A 23,935-nucleotide genomic window follows, 5' to 3' on the forward strand; every position below is an offset into this window, starting at 1 on the left:
AGCCTAGCTCAGAAGTGCTGGATGTGTTGGCAGTGACCAGAAACAGGGAATGTAAGCCAGTGTCTGGCTTGAATTTGGATGTGCCTATAAAGGGCAAGAGCAGAAACTAGCAAAATCAGCAGTAACATTATTATTTCTTCTTTTATCCTGTGTTAGGACAATGTTCAAAGTCCCTGCGTGTACTTTCCAAAACTTGGGTGGTATGGTCAGAGCATTTGCCAGTGAAGACTGAAGCAAAGAAGTCATTCAGAACCTCAGCCTTCTCCATATCCAGGCTAGCCAGTTCTCAGGATAGCTTCCAGAGAGGGCCCATGTTGTTCCTAGTCTGTCTTTTATTTGCAGTGTACCTACAAAATCCCTTCCTGTTATCCTTAACATCCCTAGCCAAGTTTAATTCTAACTGGGCCTTAGCTTTCCTAACCTGGTCCCTAGCTTCCCAGACAACATCTATGCATTTTTCCCAGGTTGCCTGTCCTTGCTTCCACTTTTTATAAGCCTCTTTTTCCCTTTGAATTTTTCTCAGCAGCTCCTTATCCATCCAAGGAGGTCTCCTGGCCCTTCCGCTGCACTTCCTCCTAGTTTGGACGCAACACTCCTGAGCTTGTAGCAGGTGATCCTTGGATATCAAGCAACAGTCTTGGGTTGGAAACTGGCTGGATGGCAGAGCTCAAAGAGGGGTGGTAAACAGTGTCACATCTAGTTGGCAGCTGGTCACTAGACACCGGCAGGTGCCCATCAGGGCTCAGTGTCAGGACCAGTGTGGTTTAATATTTTCAGCGATGATCTCGGTGAGGGGATTGGGTGAACCTTCAGTAGATTTGCAGATGACACCAAGCTGGGTGAGAGTGTTTACTTGCTGAAGGATAAGAACGCTCTGCAGATGGATCTGCACAATCTGAATCAATGTGCTGTGGCCAATTGAATGAGGTTCAACAAGGCAAAGTGCCAGGTCCTGCACTTCAGCCACAACAACCCCATGCCATGCTTGTGGAAGAACGGCTGGAAAGCTGCTCAGTGGAAAAGGACCTGGAGGTGCAACTGATGGCCCCTGAACATGAGCTAGCTTGTGCCCAGGCAGCCAAGAAGGCCACTTCATCCTGGCCTGTATCAGCAATACTGTAACCAGCAGGGCCAGGGCAGCGATTATCCTCCTGTACTTGGCACTGGTGAGGCTGCACCTCAAATATTGGGGTCAGAAAGACATTGAGGTTTTGGAGTGGGTCAATTGAAGGGTAACAAAGCTGATGAAGGGTCTGGAGAACAGGCCTTATGAGCAGTGGCTGAGGGAATTGGGGTTGTTCACTCCGGATAAGAGAAAGCTTAGAGGGGGCTTTCTCACTGTCTACCACTACCTGAAAGGAGGTTTTACTGAGCTGGGGGTAAGTCTCGCCAGGAAAGGTTTAGACTAGATATTGCAAAAAATTTCTTCACAGAAAGCATGCTCAGGCACTGGAACAGGCTGCCCAGGTGTCCTGGGTTTACCAGGAGCCGTTTTGCTCCTTCTTAGTAACTGGTGCAAGCTCTGTGCTTTGACTTCCAGCCTGGGCAGAGAGCTGATAACATCGATTGTTTTTAATTGTTGCTAAGTAATGTTTATTCTGGCCAAGGACTCTGTGAGTCTCATGCTCTGCCGGGGACGAGGGAGGCCGGGAGGAAGCAGAGACAGGACACCTGACCCAAGCCAGCCAAATAAGTATTCCATACCACAGCACGTCATGCCCAGGGAGGTAACTGGGAGTTACCCGGAAGGGCAGGCTCTCTCTCTCTTCGGGGGGGTCGAACTCGTTCGGCGGTAGTATCGTATTCTCTTGTTATTTTCTCTTATCAATATTATCATTGGCGGTAGCAGCAGTGATTTGTGTTATACCTTAGTTACTGGGCTGTTCTTATCTCAACCCGTGGGAGTTACATTCTCCTGATTCTCCACCCCATCCCTCCGGGAGTGGGGAGGGTCGGGGTGGGGGGGGTGAGTGGGTGACCTGTGTGGATTGGTTTAAACCACGACACCAAGGAAGTGGTGGAACCACTGTCTTTGGAAGCATTCAAAAAACTTGTAGATGAGTCCCTCAGTGATATAGTTTAGTGGTGGTCTTGACAATCCTGAGGTAATAGACTTGATGAACTTAAAAGTGTTTTTCAACCTAGTTGATTCTATGATTCAATGATTCTATAAAACATATCGGTCTTGTTAGATAGGTCCTCTGAATAAGTCTTGACAGTCTAATCCAAATTCTCAAGAAGTTCCTGTAGAAGTTTCCTTCCAACCCAGAAAATTCAGAAGCTGTTAAACAGACTGAGATTTACTATGGATTAAAGAAATATCTCCATCCTGCAGTCTTGCAGCCCAGTTCGATAATCTACCAGCAGCCTACCTTCTCCCCTCTTATTTCTATCCTCCTTGTCCTTTAATGCTCAGAGCTAGTTTACCAGTTCTCAGATAAGGCTTGTCCTTATTTTGTCCTCCCATATCTCTAGTTTCCCAAATAGAAAGCAACTATAACTCTTTTCATGCTCAATTATGCTTGACTGTAGAGATTATATAATTTAGTAAGTAAATGAAAGTGGAATCTCTAGATCACTGACTTCTTGGGTAAGAAAAGTCACAGGATTAAGAGGCATGACACTTGCAACAATTAGCCAACAAATCTCTAGGCCAGCTGAAGAGAATAAAGAGGATTAGTACGTATTAATCAATAGATAAAATACTTCAAACTTAAATAGTGGTCTGTTAAACCGTTTTAAATCAGCTGCATTAAAGAATAATGTATACTGCTTTTACTTCTCTTAATTAAAGGAATTCATTGGACTGTAAAATCTGGATTCTTCTCAATTAGGGCTGTCTTTGGCAACAATCTCTTTCCAGCATTTTGCTTAGATAAAGAACAAGGTCATGACATAAGGGATCCATCTTAATCATGAAAACTGGACATGTAAAATTGAGTACAGTGTGTAATGGGATTGTTCAGGTTATGTCTTGCAATAAAGTAAAATGTTGAAAAGATTAAAAAAAAAAAAAAAAAGATTTAATAGCAATTGAAAATGTACCCATGCAAACCTCCTGGGATTAGGAAGCTTTTTCTGCAAATCATTTCATGTGCCAAATAAAAAAAATATAAACCTCAAAACCAGGCTGATTACTACTTTTTAGTTGCTTATTCCTTGCATAAAAATTTATATTGTCCCTATAAAGTATAAATCTGATTGTTGACTGTTGACATTTACTATTTTAAAACTAAACACCAAATTTTCCCTTCACTTAAATTTGTGTGCATAATAGTTTTCACTATTTTGTTATTGCCAAGGCACAATTTTATTACTTTTTTTGATAAAAACACATTAAAAAAGAAATCTGAAAAAAAAAAAACAAACCCGAAAGTGAACTGCCAGTGAATTTACCAGTGCCATGGAATAAATGCTGTGTAAGTCTTCATGTAATTTAAGATGTGTGTTCTATCTTTAATATCTACCCTGTACATTGCACTGGAGTGGTTGATTGACCTCAGTTAATTGAGTAAACACAATTGGATTACTTTCTAATTAGCAGAAGAACCATTTAAACTCTGTTTGGTTGGGGGTGGGAAAGGGGTGTGTATTTATTTATTTAATTTATTTTACTTTGCTTAAGGAAAAAGGAGTAACACCCAACTCGGCATAAAGACCGAACCAGAACAATAGGCATTCTAAAATGTGCTAAAACTGTCAAAGTTTGTTTATATGAAAAATATTCATCATAAAGGGCTAGGAACCTCTTCAGAGGTGCGTTGTTTTACACCATCAGATTATTAGCTGCACCTCCATTTTTTGTGTGGTTCTCTACCATCCTATAATTCTTTTCCAAGTTAACCGTCTTCCCATTTAAAAGCTTCTTTTTCCTTTCATGAAAGGAAAGGACTGGACGTGCTAATGGTAACTCATACCTGATGAAATTAATCAATATGATCTACAAGTTTTTTAATTTTCTTTGTTCTGCCTTATTGTTTTGCTGCTTGGGGATATTCTCACACTTAATGATGAGCAAAGCATTTGTAACAATCTGGGTTTAAACCATGAAGTAGTGAACAATTAGTTTTAGGGAATTTTTGCGTGAAGGACTCTGGAATTTTTTATTTTTTTTTTCCCCCTTCATGAAAACCAACATCAGCTCATCTCTTTAATTATTCAAATTCCTTTCACTTCAAACGCATTCCATTAGACATTGTAATTCATGATTGCCATCAGGATGAAGCTACACTGAAAGCCCAGGCCAATACAGTTAATTACAGTCATTCAGCTGCTCCAGTGAAATTAGGAGCATTTGAATCAGAAAAAAAAAAAAAAAAAAAAGCCCCCTTTCCCTCATTCAGTGTAGTAAGGCAACAAAACGTATATATATATATAAAAAGAAAAGGTTAGTTTCATCGAAAACTAAATGGCACTAGCCACAAAATAAGACTGTCCCTTGTCTTACCAAGCTTGAAAACCATACCTATAGGCTACAGAATTTTTTTTTTACTTAGACTAATAGGTTAAGGATGGTTGATTCCTTTATGTTTAGGACTTCGAATATTTAGAATTGTTACTTATTGCACAAATTATATTGGTTACCATAACCATGTGGAAATGGTGTATCACATCAGTCCTCTCCTGCCTTAGAAGGTGGAAAGCTGTTGTTAGCACTCTTCCAGAAGGCAAGGAAGGAGAGCTTCAAGTTAACTCCTTCAAAAGGCATACTGTATGGCTGCTCTATTTATATTGATGTCTTTCAGGGGAGTGCATTCAAGAGGGAGAAGTGTACTTGGAAATTTCCCGAGCAAGATACGGTTTTTGCATCTGTTGCACGTCCCTGGGAGACAAGAAAAAAGGTGTTTGAAAACCTGAATCTTTTATGTATAGATCACACATCAGGAGTCCTGCACAAAAGAAACAATGCTCATGACTACCTGTAACAAAGCCCAGACACAAATTCTGATCAGACTAGCTGGAAAAGAATTCAAGATTCCACAGATGGATGAAAGAAATATGTTTCATATGGTTCAAGTTGAAGAAAAGTAATCAACTGTTCACTTCCTGATGGCTGACTGAACATCTCATATCTAATTCAGTATCACCTTCTCTGCTGAATTTCCACTGACATATGAGGACAAGGCCTATGTGTCACCACCCACTGTTGTCTCTACACTTGACAAAGCTTTGTTCTTTATTGAGAAATACATACATTTGGGAATCCTTTAGGAACGCAGAGCAGCCATATTCAAGAAAGAAAAAGCTATTGGGAACATGGCTTACAAGAGGAAATGGAGCACATGGGAAAAAGCTATTTCTTTTCTTTTAAGAGACCTGCTGACTGGAACCATGATTATTGATGTGAAGCAAAATCTCTGATATTATGGTTCTTCTCTGAAAATGGGAATAAAATATTTTTTTGAAAAGGAAGTCTTTCTTTGGAAAGACCAGCATCTGAATTTTGTAACTATGTAACATCTCCCAGCAGCTCCTAAACTACACCAGCCTCCAACTACAGTGCCTGAACGGTGGTTTCACCAGCAGAGCCAGAGCACAAGCAACTCTGAGTGGACTGTGCATCCTTTAGCAGCAATTGTAGTAGTGGGCTATGGTAGAAGAATGAGTTTCCCTGTTCTATAGCACTTCAAGGATTTTTATGAGCACAGACCTGGGTTTTGTTTGTTTCATTACTTGAAATACTGTCTTTTCCAGGCTGCAGACTGAAATTGAGAATTTGTATAGGTTATGCAAAAAAACATTTATCAGTTATGTTCATTTCTCTAGGATTAGTGTTTAAAACACATTTTCTTATCCTTGCTTTGCAGTCTATTTTCAGAGCTGTTAAAAACACACATTGGCAGAAAGAAATATATATTTAGTAAACTTGATTTTGAAAACTTCATTTTTCTCCTGCGAGTCTCATAACTGACATGTTCCAATCACTTAAATGTATTTTGCTGCAGTTTGAAATGAGTAATTAATCCACTTTGGGAATCTTAAACCATAGTAAAAGAATTATTTTCAAGAGCAAAAATATTAAAGATTTTTTAAGTTCTACTAAGGGAACTGCCACAGAAATGAAGGGTTGGTACTTATTTCCATTTCCTACATCTACTCACAAAGCCCATCTGGCTGCAATGCAGTATTGGAAACAGTCTGCTCACTCTGCTAGCTTTACTGGACGAGTAGGAATGAGGCAGCCTAGCCTCCCAATTTACACCTCTGACTTAGGTTGTATAAATATATTCCTTGGTCTTTGAAGCCTCACACACTTGATAGTGTTCATCCCTTGCTACATGGAATAGTTTTTCTGAAGCCCTTTCCCAAACCTTCTACCAAGTTTTTGGGACAGCTACAAGGTGAAAACACTGGTTTTACTTTGCTGAACTCCAAAAATAAATGCATCTATTCCCACACCTTTGCCCCAGAGTTATACTTGGATGTATGGTGAGTCAATATCCCAGTTGTGTCCGAAAACATGTATGCAGCCTGAGCATCTTATCTCATGTAAGTACATTCACAGCTAAAGTTGCTGTGCATTCTTAAGGCTGGGTCTTAAGAGTCACCAGCATGATGCTTTGTTTCTTAATCTGTTGCAGTAACATTTCTAGTTATAGCTTACTGTGGTTATGGTGGGTTTATATTATTCTATATTATCTGTATCTCTGACTAATTGGGAGAGTCAGCTAGTAGCAACGAAATATCCCAAGCAAATCTGACCTGTCCTTTACAAAACCTCTAAGTGGAGAGCTCAAGGGCTGCCAATAACTCCAGTTATTTTTTTCTGTTTACTTCTGCTTCTAAATTTTAATCTGCTCTTTTCAGCAGAAGAGCTTGCAAAGCTTATTGTTTACTGTGATTCCTTGTTGATTTAAATTAATACTTAATGGGTTTTAAAAGGCATGCTGGTCTTGTTAATGTGAGCACATCAGGTGCATGACTAATTTAGAAAATGAAGGAGACATTTATGCATACAGACATGTCAGTGTTAGAACTGAATTTTCTTCAGGACTGAAAAAACACCTACCTTACTTGTTTAGTTGAAAGGACATATAGTTTATCTGTGTATGAATTTTTTTTTTTTTTTTTTTTGCATGGGATTTTTATTTGTCCATATCTATTTCTGCAAGAAAGCTTCTGCTAGATCAGATATTACAGAACAATTTCAGAGGGAGAGAGGAGAATTTGTGTGTGTCAGGTGTCAGCAATGAATGATTTGGTAGCTTGGGGGAAAACTGTCACTTCATTCCACCTAAAAACAGTTCGGAACTATACCACATGTACTCCTACAGATACACCTTTTATGAAACCATGTTCAGAAATAATCTGAAAATTATTTTTCTATAAATATAATAAACAGTAGGAAATTTGGAAAAATAAATATTTTCTCCAACTACCTAACCCACTAAAAAAAAGTTATTTCCTCTATTTTAATAATATTGCATTTGTTACAGTGTTGCATATTGCTTATCATCTTAACTTGCTCATTGAGAGCCATATTATTTCTCTAAAAAACAGAAAGACAGGTTTTTTACCCAAGTATTGTGTTTTATTTTGGTGGTGTAGCAATGACACTATCCTGATAAGTTCTGTATAAATAGAATGAGAGAAAATGCAGCTGTGTTTTTAAATTACACATTCCATAAGGAGAGACAAGTGAAAAGGGCAATTATAACTTTCATAACAATCTCCTGTGTCAGAATAATTTAAGAAGGAGATTTTAGCCTGATAGTTTTGAAAGCTATTCCTAAAGTGTAGTGTGACAAGGTGATGTATAAGTCAAAGTAATTAAGACTGCTACAGACCAAGAATATTATACCGATTGTGTAGCTGCTTCATTTTCTTCCCCTAATGACACATTTTGCTCTCTTTTATGGGTATTTTAAGGCTTTTGACCACTTATTTCTAGTCATAATCCAATATTGTTATGAGGTGCATCATTCAGTCATTCATTTATCTCTGCAGTGAGATTGGACAATGGCTATACCTATTTCTATATTAATGTGTTTCATGACTGGTTTATGGATTCAAAATTATTCATATTGATTCAAGGTCATTTTGACTAAAGCTGTTCAATATCAGAATCTTGTTTTGTCTCCAGCTGATGCAGAACTTTGATATGAAATGAATATTAGGCTCAATATTCTTTGACAAAAAGGTCTTGTAATATGGGTTAAATTTCTGTTCAATACAAGCATCAAATAATGGTTCAGTTTTCTTCCCTGAAAATATATTTCTGAATTTATAAGTGACACAGTTATGATTTTATTGCTTGCATCTTTTGCTGTAGGTGTCACAATTTTCTAAGTATTGCATGACATTTTTCAGTGCATAATACTGGAGTGCTGTAGCACTTACAAAGGCCTCATAGATGAATTTAGCAAAATCCCTTACCTGTCTGGAAGCAGAGATGAATATAATCATCTGACATATTTAGATAAATAGTTAAATTTTGCTCACACGAGGGCACGTGAAACTCACTGTGTTACTTAATACTATAGACATACAAAACTCAACCTCACACTACCCACCTTCACTCACAATGGCCATGGCTCATTCCCTATTCTTTTTGTTCTGAGGTTAATTTTGGCAGACCCAGAGCAACTTTTGTAAAAGTCATAAAGCATCTTCTTGGCTTGGGCAGAACACTGGTCTTGCCTGATTTTGACTCCAATTCTTAAAACAGGCCCATCTTGAGGGCATGATTCAGTAGCCTTATTTGACACCTACAACGTAGTTCTGGCATTCTTTTCCATCACAGCGGGAGCCCTCCTGGGAAAATAAAGCTGTTTTATTTGAGACAGGTGCAATTGCCAGAATCATACACTGATTCATTGAATAGTCCACGTGTCATCTTCCACATGGATATTGTGATTCAGATATTTAATCACAAACAAGTGATATATAAAGTAGCTAGTTCCTGCCCACCAGGCGGCTTCTGGGAAACATGTATTTTCTAATAGCACCCCGTTTCTGGGACAGATGATGAATACCAGAATAGTAACAAAAGTTCACAAACATTCCACAGGTATATTTTTGAGCAGGTGTTGTCATGCACAGCTGTGTTGCTAGGAACTGTGATGAGCTCCTGGGCTAGCCATGGCTGACCATTTCCAACAATGTCCCGCTTGCCACTTCCACTGCCTTTTCTTCTCAGACACTCACCACCCACACTCAGCTTACTAATGACTCCTATTCCTCCTCCCTCACCCACAACTGAGGGCTACATATCCATCAGCTCATCCACCCTGGCTAGAGATGGCTAGGAGAGCTGTGGTGCTACATGTGTGTTGTACCTGCACTATGCACACAAATATATGGCTGTCCAGCCTTTTAAGCTCTGACCCCTTTGAATTTTCTCTGCTACAAGGTGTTCCCTCCTCTGCTCTTTGGTTTTTTTGTTTGTCATAGGAAGAAAAGGTTGTTTTATTTATATACAAATGTTTATGTATTTTACCTACCCAGAGAGAGGGGATAAAATAAAGGAACTGGGAAATCTTCAACAGACTTCTCAGGCTTCTTTCCCAATTACCCCTTTTCAAGTGGGGACAATAAAGATCCAATAGGCGAATTTTCCCTCCTTACATTAGCTTCACACACATGTGGCTAAAGCCACATTACTTTACACTGTTGCATGGCTGGAAAGCAACAATAATCAAACAGATTTGATTAATTCAATAGAAACAAGTTGACATTTTAGGGTGTAAAAGGTGTTTCTCACTTTTCTGGCATTATAAGCAGGAATAATTTCTGTTTGTGATTTAGTTCACCAGTTTCACAGATGCAACATCTTTACAAATACTGCATTGCCTCATTTTTCTAGTTTGGAAATTGGGTTACACTGAACTCTAGTTATTGTAGTGAGCTTTAAGTACCCCGCTCTTCAGCCTCCTTTGCACTGGATGGAGACAGAAATACTCCAGTACTGTTGCCACCAAACACTGCATTGTCAGTCTGCCAGAATGTTGCACAGGTTTAAAGCCAAGGGTGGCAGTTTCCTCTCAAAACTAAAAATAAAGGAATTATGGGGTTATAAATTTGACCTTCACAATATTAATCTCGTATTTCAACTAGAGGCCTCATTTTTTCTTTTCACTTTCGAGACCAGTGAGGTCAAAGTACAAAAATATGTATGTTCAACAAAGAGATAAGGCTGGTGAGACAGAACAGGAAAGAAAAGATAGCAACGAAAGAAGCAGAAAAAAGATTAAAGAATCAGTTGCAGAGAGCTATATAGGGAGATCAAGAAATGCATTTGCTCCATCACTGGTACAGTGCATCCTCATTTGCCAGCCTCCATTTTAGGATGCTCTTGGTTTAGTGTATAATTATTTTTTTCTTTCTTCAATTGATACAAAATTTATGTATAATGCCTAGAGGCACTAGGCAAGACAGGAACCCCATATGACATGTCATGCATTGTATATTGCAGAAAACCACTGCCTGAAATAAATTTACAATTCGGTTAGTTTTTAAACAAAACAATTTCTATGAAATGCTGTCCATATCACAGAAGACATCTATAGAAACATCAGTGTCAGAAGATACCAAATTTTAAGAATGAAAAGGGGTGTGGACATAAGAGAAAGAGCTTTGTGAACTTGAACAAGCTCACAAATTACTACATTAACAGATTTGACAGATTTCCAAAACCTGAATTGTCTAAATAGTCTCCATCTCTGAATCAGTTTATTGCAAACCAATTTGGCACTTAAGGATTTACACTGTTGAATTAATTCTCAACAAAACTCATTGGCAGATCTGAGAGCTTTTAGCAGCCCTCAGTTTAATTGCTACCTTTCATCCTTACTTGTTAAAAACAGCTGCAGCAACTACAGTAAAAAGCAAACAAAAAAAAACAACCAACCAACTAAAAAAAAAACCCACCAAAAAAAAAAAAAGAAAACAACACAGCAAAACCCCAAACCAGCAACAAATCAAACAAAAAAAAAAATCCAACAGCAAGGACACTAGCAAGTAATCACAAACTTCAAGTGCTACAGTGACACCACGTGGTCAAAAGCTAGGTTTCATGCTGCAAATACGAGGCTGAGTCTTGGTTTTGACACATTTCTTCTTTATTTTGACTTTCCTTCTTCCATCATGCATCTCAGTGTCAGGATCAGTGTTCAAATATATTTTCCATAGGAGCACATAGTTTTTCGTACATAAACCAGTAATAAAATTCTAGCTCTCTTCTAAAGAAAAGTTCAAAGTTTTTTTCTAGTGAAAAAAATGTTAAGGTTTTGCATTTCCAAATGGGTCCTTTTGTTCCTGCTCCTACCACAGGTTTGATTATGGTGACACATTTCACTGAGAGTATGTCCCTAAACTAAACTGATAAAATTTAAAAAAAAAAAAAAAAAAAAAGAGAGAGAGAAGTCTCCTGCTTCTGTCTCAAACATTTGAAAAGCATGTATCTTTCTGCAACAGTGTCAGGTTCCAACGTTCCAACTTAATTTTCACTAGCACAAGGCTTCAATACTCGCCTGGCCTATGGCCCTTGACAGCAACCCACAGTTAGCATACTGCAGTCAGCCCCAAGTGGAGCCCACCTATATTTTTATTGGTGTGCTCTACCCCTCTGCAGATAAAGCACACCGCTTCGTAAGAATCCTGACTGATAAAGAAATAGATTTGATATCCCTGAGTTTGGACAAAGCACAAGCAAGCATGGTAGCAGTAGCCTAAATCCATATCTTTTTATTAGTTGCAGTCCTGAGGGTAATTGTCTAACATATGGAGAGAGAAGGAGAGAGAGAGAAGAAGAGAGAAAAAGAGATTAAAAATAGAAATAGCCATCACCCTGGATCCTGCGGCATCCCGTGGATCTATTGATGGTCTCAGCAGTCAGTGGTGGGTGCACACATGGGTTCTTCAGTGACACTTTTTTATAGTTGCAATTTTGCTGAATCATTCCGTGTAAACCACGTTGTGTCAATCACCTTTGTGAGGAGGAGTGGGCATTCGTGGATGGCATTGAGGTGTGGCCAGCTGTTCTTGATGAATCTCCAAATAAGGCTTTCTCCCATTAGGACTCCTTAGCCCCGTAATACACGATCTCTGTGGCCGCGACAATCCTTGTTCTGTCAGCCATTTTGAGCAGAACGTGGTGGCAGATTTCCTGAAGCATTACAAAAAATGGCCAAGCCGAGTCCCACAAACAGGAAGGACTGCAAAGGTGATTTGTAATATGCCTTAAGGTTTTAGCTACACTAATTTCATCAAGATCTTTGCTTCACTGAGAATTTTGTTTGGACAGACACCCAAAAATGATCAATCACAATACATATGCGCACAATATGGCTTCCCATCCATGTAATAATTCTCCTGTGCTCTTAAGTCAACTTTATTTCAGCCATCAAAGACATTTTTCCTCCTTCCATATTTAGAACTAGTACCAATAAAGCATTAATACTGCCAAGAAACAAACAAACAAAAATGTTATTTGATTGGCATTCTTACTATATATATTTGATTACATGATACTACTATTTTTGTTGCCATTATAGTTGCCCCTCCACAACTGACTACCCACATATGTCTTGATCTCCTGTGATATGCAACTTCCTCAGCTACCACTGGAGTAGCATTGCCATTCATGACATAGCCTAATAAATAGTCATTTTGATTTTCAGTACCCAGAACATTGGACTGATTGAGGAATGTATGCCCAAATAAGAACAAGACTGCCACACATTCTGACTTGATAAATGCACTTATAGTACAGACTTAGCACCGTACTCAGTTGCTAATTCAGAAAATAAATTAGGACTCATTAATTTGGAAGTGAGAAGAGTTAAACAAATATTTTAGAAGTCCACCACAAAAACAAAGACAGTATTACTAATTTTGAACACACTGACATATTAATCCACTTAAATATCTAGAGAGTAATGGAAGAAATTATTGCACAAGAGCTACAACTACACTAGAAAGGAATTACTAGAGCAAAGGCTTTAATTTCTTAAATGAAGTTCATGGAGATGTTGACATTTATGTACATAAATTGCTATCAGAAGTCTTGCTTTCTTTTATTTACATGGAAAATTATTTGGGATCAAAATGGAGGATCTCCTATTTTTGCTGTCAGAAAAGTTTTCTTGTAGGAAATGATAAGCCATTCTGCACAGACTAAAGAAAAAATGAAGGAAAAATATCTTTGCTTTCTCTATTTAATGAGAAAATGAAGTTGTTGTTTTGTCAAATTCTTGTTATTTTTGACATATGAATGAAGAAGGATCTGAATGTCAAAAAGACATCTTCAATAAAACTACATGGCTTGCTATTAATCCTCAATTCCCTTGTCTGGGAAGCCATCCAATACTTATTCTTCAAGTTAATAAGGTGACAAACACCAAGGCAAAGGTCTGAGTAAGGGCTTATGAGATTGATCTAACAGGTATTGCAGGTCCAGAAAGAGTAATTTTAGAATTCTGAGTAATAAATAATTTCTGTCCTGGCCTGAAGATTAAAGGTATTAGAATACAGCCTAGGCAGTATACAGCCTTTTTGTTTGTTTGCTTTTTTCAGAACCAGAGTTGATAATTTAAACACTTCTTTTTCCCAAGGCTTTAGCGCCTGGATGTAGCTGATTAAGTAACCCAGTTAAACAAGAGATGATGAGAAACAAGAAGAGTGATTTGAAAACACTACACTTAATATACAGAGATTACGAAGCTAAAAGCGTGAAGGGAAACACGAAAGAGTCTTCATTTGTTGGATTTTTGAGCAGAAGAATACTACAGAGAGCTTCTCCCCTTTGAATGGCTAAATTCAGATGAACAAGCAAGGTTTCGTAGTTGAGCAGTTCCTTGTGCTTTATGGCAACAGATTCCATGTTGCTGTGAGCATGCATGGAGTGCAATGCTGTTAGATTTAGCTCAGTTTGGAAAGATTCAGCAATATGCTTCCTTATCGTACTTTTCTGTTAGGTAAAAATAGTCCTATAGTACAGAAATGCAGGCAAACCCTCACTCGCATGCTATTGTATGCTACATGCTGACAAAGTTTTTAATTCCCCAAACTTTTCCTAAATTTTATATGGATCTGGCTTTACCTCATTGCTCTTCCAGCGCAACTTTCATCTGGGGAAAAGTTTCCTTTCCATGTGGGCAACCACCACTTTTACATCACTACTAACTGTGGGTATATCAGGTATATCTGCTTTTCATTAAATGGAAGACGGTTGACATGCATGGCTGTTTAAACAAACAGGAAAGTTCTGAATTCATGATGGCTGCAAGACCAAATTTATAGCACCTGTCGATGAGTCAGACTATAGAAAATGCCAATAGTGGACACATAGTGATTTTTACATAGTGGTTTTCAGACACTGAACTGTGACCTCTGGATAAAAAGTTCATTCCCTACCTAGTAGACCTGAATTACAGAAGATTCCATGAGATTCTGGAATTCAGGTTGTTCTGGGTTCACCAGTAGCCGTTTTTATCCTTCTTAGTAGCTGGTGCAAGCTCTGTGTTTTGACTTCCAGCCTGAGCAGAGAGCTAACACCAATTGTTTTTAATTGTTGCTAAGTAATGTTTATTCTGGCTAAGGACTTTGTGAGTCTCATGCTCTGCAGGGACGAGGGGAGGCCAGGAGGAAACAGAGACAGGACACCTGACCTAAGCTAGCCAAAGGGGTATTCCATACCACAGTACGTCATGCCCAGGGAGATAATTGGGAGTTACCCGGAAGGGCACGGTCTGTCTTTGGGGGGGTCGAACTCGTTTGGCGGTGGTATTGTATTCTCTTCTCTTGTTATTTTCTCTTATCATTATTATAATTGGTGGTAGCAGTAGTGATTTGTGTTATACCTTAGTTACTGGGTTGTTCTTATTTTAACCCGTGGGAGTTACATTCTCTCAATTCTCCTCTCCATCCCTCCGGGAGCAGGGAATGGGGTGGGGGGAAGGAAAGAAAGAGGGAGAAAAAAAGCGGGGGGGGGGGGGGGGGGAAGTGAGTGAACAAGCTTTGTGGTTGGGTTTAAGCCACGACACAGTTAAGAAATATCTACAGCAGATACTAAAAGGATTCTTAACAGAATTTGCATATATATATACACACATATATGTAAATACACACACATCCTTAAGTAGCAAGTGTGTTTCTGATATTATCTAAACATAATATCTTGAGACCATGGCAAACTGTAGCTTACAGGTGGAGTGATTCTTGAACAGTTCCCAAATACTGTTAAGAACAAATCCAACTACCCTTTTAGAGTTATGTGGCTATAGGATGCTCCCCAGCCAAGCATCAGAAGTGCAGCTGAAAAGCAATGGAAAGTTCATGAGCCCAGAGCTTGAGGTGTCCCTCCCCAGGTTTTAAGTGCCTGAACTCAGCTGTGTTATAACTGTACTGCACATTGTCCATGCTGAATAGTGCATAAAAACTAAGGAATTACAGAAACTTTTCCAATCTGAAAGTTGTCCTTAGCCTCACACCAATGCACAGATACCTGTCATTGAAGAAATCATCCATTATCTGATTTGAAAACTAACATTAAGGTGCAAGCTCCTCATTAGGTCTCTTTCACTGTAGTCAAAGATATGATTAGAGACAGTCTTAAAATAATCAGAGATTCACAAAAAATACATTAGTGTTCAGTCCCTCAAGTGCACAGGCAACCTTCACTTAAGAAACTTCTAAAAACTTTATTGGATACTGCCATGTTGAATTTTAATTTTTTTTTCTTGATATGTTACTTGGAAAAGATTAAATGTGCTTGAATCAGTTTCTATAAGTGCTATTTTTTACAATATGTAATTTTGAGTTTGTTATATTAGGGCATCTTGCTTTAAAATCCTAGTAGTATAAAGTCATAGAAGACACCGCAGATGCCAGTTTTTGCTACAAATGTCCTTATCTCACTTAGGAAAAACTGTATTTCACAGACCACTGCAAGGAATACTTTTCATGTTTTCCCTCAAGGTCTAAGACCTTACCACAGTACAAACATGTCATAAGGCAACCATAAAGTGACTACAGAGCCTCTGCAATAGCAGACTGTGGAAAATAAGGATCTTGCCATGAGTAGTAGCAGGGTGATAGTACCAAATAAATAAGAAAACATTACAGGAAAAATGAAGACTTTACCTTTGCACATGTGCACCTCAATATTACATTCTAGTCTTTGCAGAGGTAATCGCCAAAGCGGTGGAATTAAGTTGTGAAGAAGCCCTTGGTCTTTCTGCGAAATTAATAAAGAAAACAGATACAATGTGCATAACTTTGGAAGATCCAGGTACTAGGGTACTAAGGAATAATGTTTAAGTCTCTCTGATATGATAACAGACATACCGTGGGTGTGTAAATATTTCAACATAACAGAATTTTAGTTAAAGAAAATAAAAAAAACCCAAACATATTGCATGAAGAATCTGCTATCAATACATATGTTAGTCTTTCTGTTTCAAACTAATAAAAAAGCCCATCACGTGAAAATCCAAGGTCTCAGATATCTTTGCAAGCAGCAGATAGAAGAGTGCAAGTCTTGTTTCAAGTGATGGACACTTCGCAAGACACAGATATCCTCTGTTTAGTTTTGGATTCTGCAGTGGTCTATCTTGCCCAATAGATATAAATATTAGAATATAAACATGGACCGTAGCAATTATTTTCTTGCTCTGATTTTTTTTTTATTTATTTTTAATGCTGCTTGCTTTCAGAGCATAACCTGCAAAGAAAGGGTATCAGGTGTCCTAGAAACATGTACAAACTTTTTATCAATTTGGACCACAATAAATGTTCTTATCAAACCTCACAACAATTGTTGAGTGCATGTGACATGCCTGCATCCCTGGAAAAAAAAGCAGTAAAAACCAAGAGTCAGCCAGGAAATCAATAGAAAATGATTGTCAACAGGAAAAAAAGCTGACTCTTTATGACTTTTCTGTGCAAACACCACCTCTCTATGAGCATGCCTAATGTAAATGATCAAGAACAAATTTGAAGATGGTGCTAAAACAATTAATTTAAGAGAGTGACAGATTAAAGTACTTCTGAAACACTGGCGTGAAGAACAATTGAAAATCCAAAGATGACTAGATGATAAGCATCAAACCCATTTTATAATAGTAGCAGGCTGAAGTCTGTATAGATGATTTTCTTGTATGTAGGATATAATAAAGTTATGAAAAGGAAAATTAACACAATCCCAGTAGAATTACAGCTATTGCCAAAATATATGATAACCTTACCTATGTGTGGCAAGGTTATGAAGCATTTATGAAACATATTTTGTTCATAACAAGCCAACAAACTGCCTTTCTTAACAGTATAAACTTTTTTTTTATCTAATAAATCCAATATCCAGTAAATATCTGATTAAAAAAAATACAATTCTTACCAGCTAGGAAGGTGCTCTCATTCAGAATACATCTGTCAAGACTAAGCCATTATTCAGCCAAAGCTATCTGGTGAGCAAATTTTTTATACTCTCGTGCCAGTTTAGGAATATAACTTCTGACCTAGTTCTTACTTCCATGAATTACTTCTCCATATGAATATTTTCACAGGGAAAAAAATGTATGTGGTAAGTTCCTAGGAAAAAATGATACTTGTTTCAAAAGAAATAGTGTCCTAAGGAATTCCTGCTGTGACTAGAAGAACTTTGAAAGTGTTATCTGACATTGTAGGTGGACAATTTAGCCTCTTATGTGTCTGTCTAGATGGTTCTTGCTGCAGAATTGATCTTTTTAGACAAAGAAAAGATACTTGTAAATAGCTACTAGAAGCTGCCATGCAGAGGCAAAAATAGTCACATAGAATGTTATTTTGGACACAAATTAACTTACACACTTGTTTGTATTTAATATTTGGAAGAGCAATCATACAGCAGCAATGCCTACAAGAGTATGTTCTGCAGCCAGATGTTGCCACCAAGAATCTAGAAAGAACATGGAGATGAGGAAATTTCCATCAAATACGGTAATCATTCAATTCATGATGATTCACTGCTTGAATTCTCTCTGTACATTGCATACCCTTGTTCAAAAGGGTGGTACATTTGAAAGGTTTTTTTTCTTTGTGGAAGTTTAGGATCTGTTGGACAGACACAGCTGCAGTTCCAAGGTTTTATATTTCCCTTTTTTCATCACTAGCCGTAGCATCATGCCTATGGCTTTTCTACTTGTTTGACTTTGAAAAAAATAAAAGAAGAAAAGAAAAAATAAATAAATTTTAATAAAATGAGTATTCTGATCTTGCTGCATATGTTCATATATTCAAGTCGTGATTTTAAACTATGGGTTACAAAAAATCTGTCGAGGAAAAAGTAAGATGATCATCAGGAGCCAGATTAGTTACTCTTCCGTCCATATCACTATGCAGAGAAAAAATCTTGCAAAAAAAACCCCAGTTTATCATCCTTAAACTGATGTGAAAATCACAGCATCCTGTTCCAGTTGTATTTTGAAACCCCAAATCTGTTTCCTGCTTCAACTTTCTGCTTAACTTTTAAAGAATTCTGGGAACTCCTACAGTTATTCCCAGAAAAGGATCCCAAGCAAAGAATTTCATATCTGAGGTCCATTGAACTGAAGGTAAGCCTTCTTGTAAGGCAATGGCTGTCAAACACCACCATTTTCTTTACTAGCTGAAAAGAAGTAGTACTTTCCTCTGCCAATACAGTCCTGTCACTTTATAATAAAAGACAGTTGGTTTGGGGATGAGTCCATGGGGTTTTGGTTTTATGGCAAATGTGGGAGCAAGTATGCAAGTTCTCTACATTATGATTCACAGTACAAAATCTATGAATAGATTGTATATTGAAATCCAAATAAGGATAGGTGGTTATAAGAAACTCATAATATTCTTCCCACCTTTAGCTGACTACTTATAAAAATCTTTGTTTAAAGCCTCCTGCTGCTATCTGTATGACACAAGTCAGAATTTAAAGGAGCCTGAGGGGAGCTGAAAATCTTCAACTGGAAGACACACAGAGATTATTAAACCTCTTTAAAGAAATCTCTGAGTAGGAATAATTTCTCCTCTCAATAAAATAAAAACAAAACTTAAAAAGAATCAAAAAACCCCAAACCAGCAACACAAAAAAATCCGACAAAAAACCCAAACTGAAACAAAAAATCACAACAAAACAACAGTCTTTACTGAAAAAAAAACAAATCCAAAACATGAGACCAGCTTTCACGTGCTGTTGAAACAAAGTTCTGAAAATGTAAATGATTGACTACCAATTGAGCTGTTAAATTTTTGAGACCAAACTTGCAATTACCATTGAGTCCCATTCATTCATTAAAGCAAATATAGCTCTTTGTCAAATGACCTCTTAAATTTTATTTTCTAAGATTTTTGAGGCATAACAGATGCTGTGGCACCTTCCTCAGGAACTAATTAGGTCTGTTATATAGTTTCAAACTGGATTTCAGATTAATGTATTTCATCCAAGAAACTGCCACTCTTCTGTTCACTGTGTATGCAATAGTCAGTCGTTCTTTCAGAAAGTTAAGAAAATTTATAGTAGCTACTGAGCAGAATCTGCTTCAGTTGTTTTCACTTTTCAGAAATACCTCATTGAATGTTTTTATTGACATGAGCACATCTTCTGGAATAACAATCTTGAATCAAAGGTTGCAGAAAATTAATTCGGCATATCCAACAGATGCTTCAGTGGAAACCAGATGATGCCATAGTTAGTCAGTGACAACTGTTTGTTCGAAAGACAGCTTCCTTTCTCCTTAAAACCTTAAAATCTCCTTAAACATTTTTTACCTTTTTTTAATTACTTTTCTTTTTTTTTTTTTTTTTTTTTACATGTTATTTACTTTCCATAGTTCTATAACCATAGTGGTATAGACATGGCAGGTCAGACTAAGGGGATTATGTGCCTTGCAAAAATACCACTTTTTTTTTTGTTCTTTTTTTTTCCTATGTGCTGAAGGTCTCTAACCTCTCTCCTTTGTCAGTATAGCCTTTCGTGAGGCTGAAATGTCACCCCACTGAAAGCAATACATTTTGTCTTAGCCTTGCACTCCATTTGACACCTGAGCCCCCGTGGAACCAGCACCACCATGGTTTAGAAAGGGAATGGTAGAAGGATTATTGTGCCTGGCAAAAGTAATCCTTTTCTAAATGGCCTAGGCCACGATTCCCTAAACCTGAGTTAACCGTGTGGAGCCATGGACATCCCAGCGTCAGGGCAAGAAGAGGCTCATAAATACATCACTGCGGGTAGGAGGAAGGTCTGTCCCCTCCTGAGCAGTGGGACTGCAAACCATACTGCAGCCTGGGGGTCATCTAGACTGCATCTTCCATGCCGTCGTGTCACAGTGCTTAGCAAGCGCTCCAAAACCAAACTCCATGGCACACCTTAGACAGGGATGTTCCATGGATATCCCTAAACAAAACCCACTATAGTCACTGCAGCAATCTCTCCCACCTTTTTTTCTTTTTTCCCTGCAATTCTGATCACCATTTAGAAACTTAGAATGGAGCCATGTAAGCCAAGAATCTTCAAGGCTTCATGCAAAAGGAAGAAACATATCTTTCCCACAGCCTTGTTTCTTCACAGCGTATTCTGCTTTGCCAGCATTAACTAAGATTTTGATGGCTTGGCTTCGAGAGCAAAGATTTGGGAAGGGCTTTACCCACTCTTACTGCAAGCACGATGACCAAGGGCATGTGGGATAGGCAAATCTGATTGGAAAAAAGGCTGCTTAAGCAATCAGGAAATTTCCGACCAGGACTGTCATCTCCTGGAGCCATCTCGAGTGACCAAGTCCTGATCCGCCCGCATGCAAAGTTGGATCTGCAGCTTCCGATGCACCTTAGCACCTGCTGTTTTGACCCTCACCTGTCGCTACAGACAAGAGAGAGTAAGCTCTTCCAGCCTGTGCAGTGGATTTTTTAGGTGAGGCGCAGCTTGCACAGAACTGGCCCACCCTTTACATCTGAGGTTTAACTGCTGCTGCCTAGCTAGCTAGGACAGTGACAACAAAGTCTGCAGGTTGTAGGTTTTGTAAGAGTGTCCTTCATTAACAAAGATTAAGCATTAACTAACATTAATTAAGAATAAGCTCATATTCAAATGCTTCCACCAGCACAAAGTGTATAATTACTTGCACACTGAGAGTTTCATGAAGGCTGCTGGCAAACTTAACAAAATTAAGTCTGTTGCTTAACTTTGCTACCAGTAACTGGCTTGGTGTAACTGGAACTCATGTCTTCTTACTTAACTTGATCTGACTTCACAGTTAGTATAAGACAAGTTGCCCTAAATAGTGTCTAATTTCCTTTTCTATATCCCACATAATTCAGTGATATAAAACCTCCAAGGATGTAATATCTATCACAAATTCCAATTCATGAGAACAGCTCTCCACATTATTGCGAATACTGTGTACATGCTTTCAGCTCAAACATTAGAGTTTGGCTCTAAAAGGACTTAAACAAAACATCTTCCTTCTGGAGATACACTGAGTTTGGCTTTGAAATTCCTGTGTTTTCAAATCAGCAATAGAAAAGAAAACATTTGATAGTGAAAACGAAAGACATAAAAATAGACAAAAGGCTTGCTTAGGCTTTGGATTCAAAAATACTGGAAGAACATTTCAGGTGAAATGCCAGTCTCTTTTATACCACAAATGCAAAGACTGCACACTCCTACCACTTTGATCAACAACACAGGGTTGATTCTGAAGAGTAAATGGTGACTGAAGATCAATACTATTTTACTTTTTCTGCAAAACATCATATTTGACAATGAGGTTGCTCATTACCCATGTTAAGGTAGTAGATTTTTCTTTCCTGAGTTAAAATTGCTGCTCTTCTTTGCCTTTTATTTTGTAATACTTTAAAAGATAAACATTTTAATTTCTTTTTTGCTCAGCTCTTATTAAAAGGTAATGTGATTTCTAAATAATAGATCTCTCTGCTGCTATGCTCCCCATTGATCTTTGTCATGGATGTTCCTGCCAGATATTCAGCGGTATTATACTAGCTGTTTTTTAAAAAAAGTAATTTTTATTCTACTTTCCTGGGGATTTGTATCTAGTTCACAAATAATTTCAGTAATCTCCCTCAAACTGGTCTAGTCTAGCTTTTGTATTGATAGTAAATGAAGAGTATTGCTTTACAAAGTGGTTGCCCAAGATTTCACAGTGGCTGGAGCCAAAGGTATTACTGTCTCTTCCAATAATATTGTTCAATAACCATAAATCCATGCTGAAATAATTTTATTTGTTTGGAACACAGAGATATGATTGTGATTCAAGATCAAGTTCCCTCTGGACCTTTCTAGTTTGCTAGAACATTTAGTCTGTGCTCAGAAGAACACAATAAAATTTGGCAGTGGTTCATGTTTTGTAGACATTAACTGTACACAATATCTCTCTACCCTGCCGGGTGGAGAGATCTCACTTTAAATCTATGCAAATGGATTCTGTCCACTACCATACATTGGCTTTCAGCAGTCTATATGTGGACAAAGATGGAATTTTGCTCATGAGGACTTTCTTTGTGTTGTCCTTGAGAGGGATATTTCTCTTTACATGAGCAAAGACCTGTTGAAGTACACCATTTGTATTTCTTTCTATTTCGGATTGAAATCTGGTTTGTTTTTAAGAACTGTAAAGGTCTAAAGATGCAAGCACTGCCTGTAATTTCAGAGTACCTAGATATTTCCTAATTCCTACGGGAGCTAAGTCCACACTTACTTCAGGAGATGCATTTCATGCTTTGAAAGTAACCTGCCCCAAGATGATGTGATAATCTCAAGTTCTTTATACATATGTATTCCAGGTCATGGGCCCATTAGCTCACTGTCATGATTGCATTTCCTCTCCTTTTCTCTCCTGTCTCATCTGCCCTGGAATAAGAAAATGAGAGAAATGTTGGGGTTGGAAGAGTTAAAGATCATCTAGTCCAACACGCCTCCCATGGGCAAGGACATCTTTCACTAGATCAGGTTTCTCAAAGCTCCACCAGCCTGACCTTGAACACTGACAGTGATGGGGCACCCACAAATTCTTGGGCAACCTTTGCCAGTATCATACTGGAGTAGAGGGGCAGAATCACCTTCCTTGACCTGCTGGCCATGATTCTTTGTATGCAGCGAGGATATAGTTGGCTTTCTCAGCTGCAAGCATACATTGTCAGCTCATGCCCAATTTTTCATTCACCAGTACTCCCCAGTCCTTCCCTGCAGGGCTTCTCTCCATACATTCATCAGTCATATCATTTTGTTATACCCAGGAAGATACTTTGAAAGAGCAGACATTTCACAAATTGGGGAAAAAAGTAGAAGGCCTAAGGAAAGGTGGCTGAGTCAAATGGCATCATCTAAATCCATGTGGGGTAGATATTCACCATTGACCAACCAACTAGTTTTCAAGCTTGGGGAAAAACATTGGGTGAAGGAGAAGGACATGGAAAATACAGTTTCAAGTTTTTCAGCAGCTGAGAAATAACAGTAGCAGGAAATGGAGCAATAAGTGAAAGACACATACCTTATTCAGGATTTTTCTGTGTGTGGGAAGATGGTGAGAGCTCTGAAGGCTTCATTCACCTTCTGCTGAAAGGTGACAGCAGCAAGTTACGACAGTAAGCAAGAAGGGCTAAGAGTGACTAAAACAAGGGACAGCTGAAAAAGTGGAACTTGGCAGAGAATAATAGAGATGGGAACAGAAGGCACCACATGATAATTGGTAACTTATTTTAGTTTTTTCTACCTACCAGGAAAGAAAACAGACCTTTTGGACTGTAACTCAGTGATACTGAAGGGCAGGAAAAGAAAACTTGACCTACTACGTGTTTTGCCACAGAACTGGAAAAAGGGGAAAATATTTCTGAAAGCAGGTAACAGGAAAGCTATCACACAGCCTGCTAGAGATTTGCAGTAGGACAATGCAGAAAATAAGCAGGTTGAAGTGTGTTAGGTTAAAGGTGTTGAGAGCCTGTCCGCAGGTGACAGACTGGTCCCATAGCAGAA

At 38.3% G+C, this 23,935-nt stretch overlaps 1 long non-coding RNA gene across 2 annotated transcripts in view; it reads right to left on the reverse strand.

Annotated features, from left to right (window-relative positions):
• The window catches only part of LOC136005468 (uncharacterized), a 45,272-nt gene extending 21,732 nt beyond the window's left edge, over positions 1–23,540 (reverse strand). The window contains exons 1-4 of one of the 2 annotated variants that reach the window (XR_010608785.1): positions 23,454–23,540; positions 22,662–22,813; positions 16,084–16,177; positions 11,581–12,155 (exon numbers count right to left, since the gene is read on the reverse strand). This is a non-coding gene — a long non-coding RNA (uncharacterized LOC136005468). Of the gene's footprint in view, positions 1–11,580; positions 12,156–16,083; positions 16,178–22,661; positions 22,814–23,453 lie in introns of those variants that run through there. The other variant, XR_010608786.1, reaches the window with a different exon arrangement.
• Between the last annotated feature and the right edge of the window lie 395 nt (positions 23,541–23,935).

Source organism: Lathamus discolor, chromosome Z (genome assembly GCF_037157495.1).
Source record: "Lathamus discolor isolate bLatDis1 chromosome Z, bLatDis1.hap1, whole genome shotgun sequence".
NCBI classification, from domain to species: Eukaryota; Metazoa; Chordata; class Aves; order Psittaciformes; family Psittacidae; genus Lathamus; species Lathamus discolor.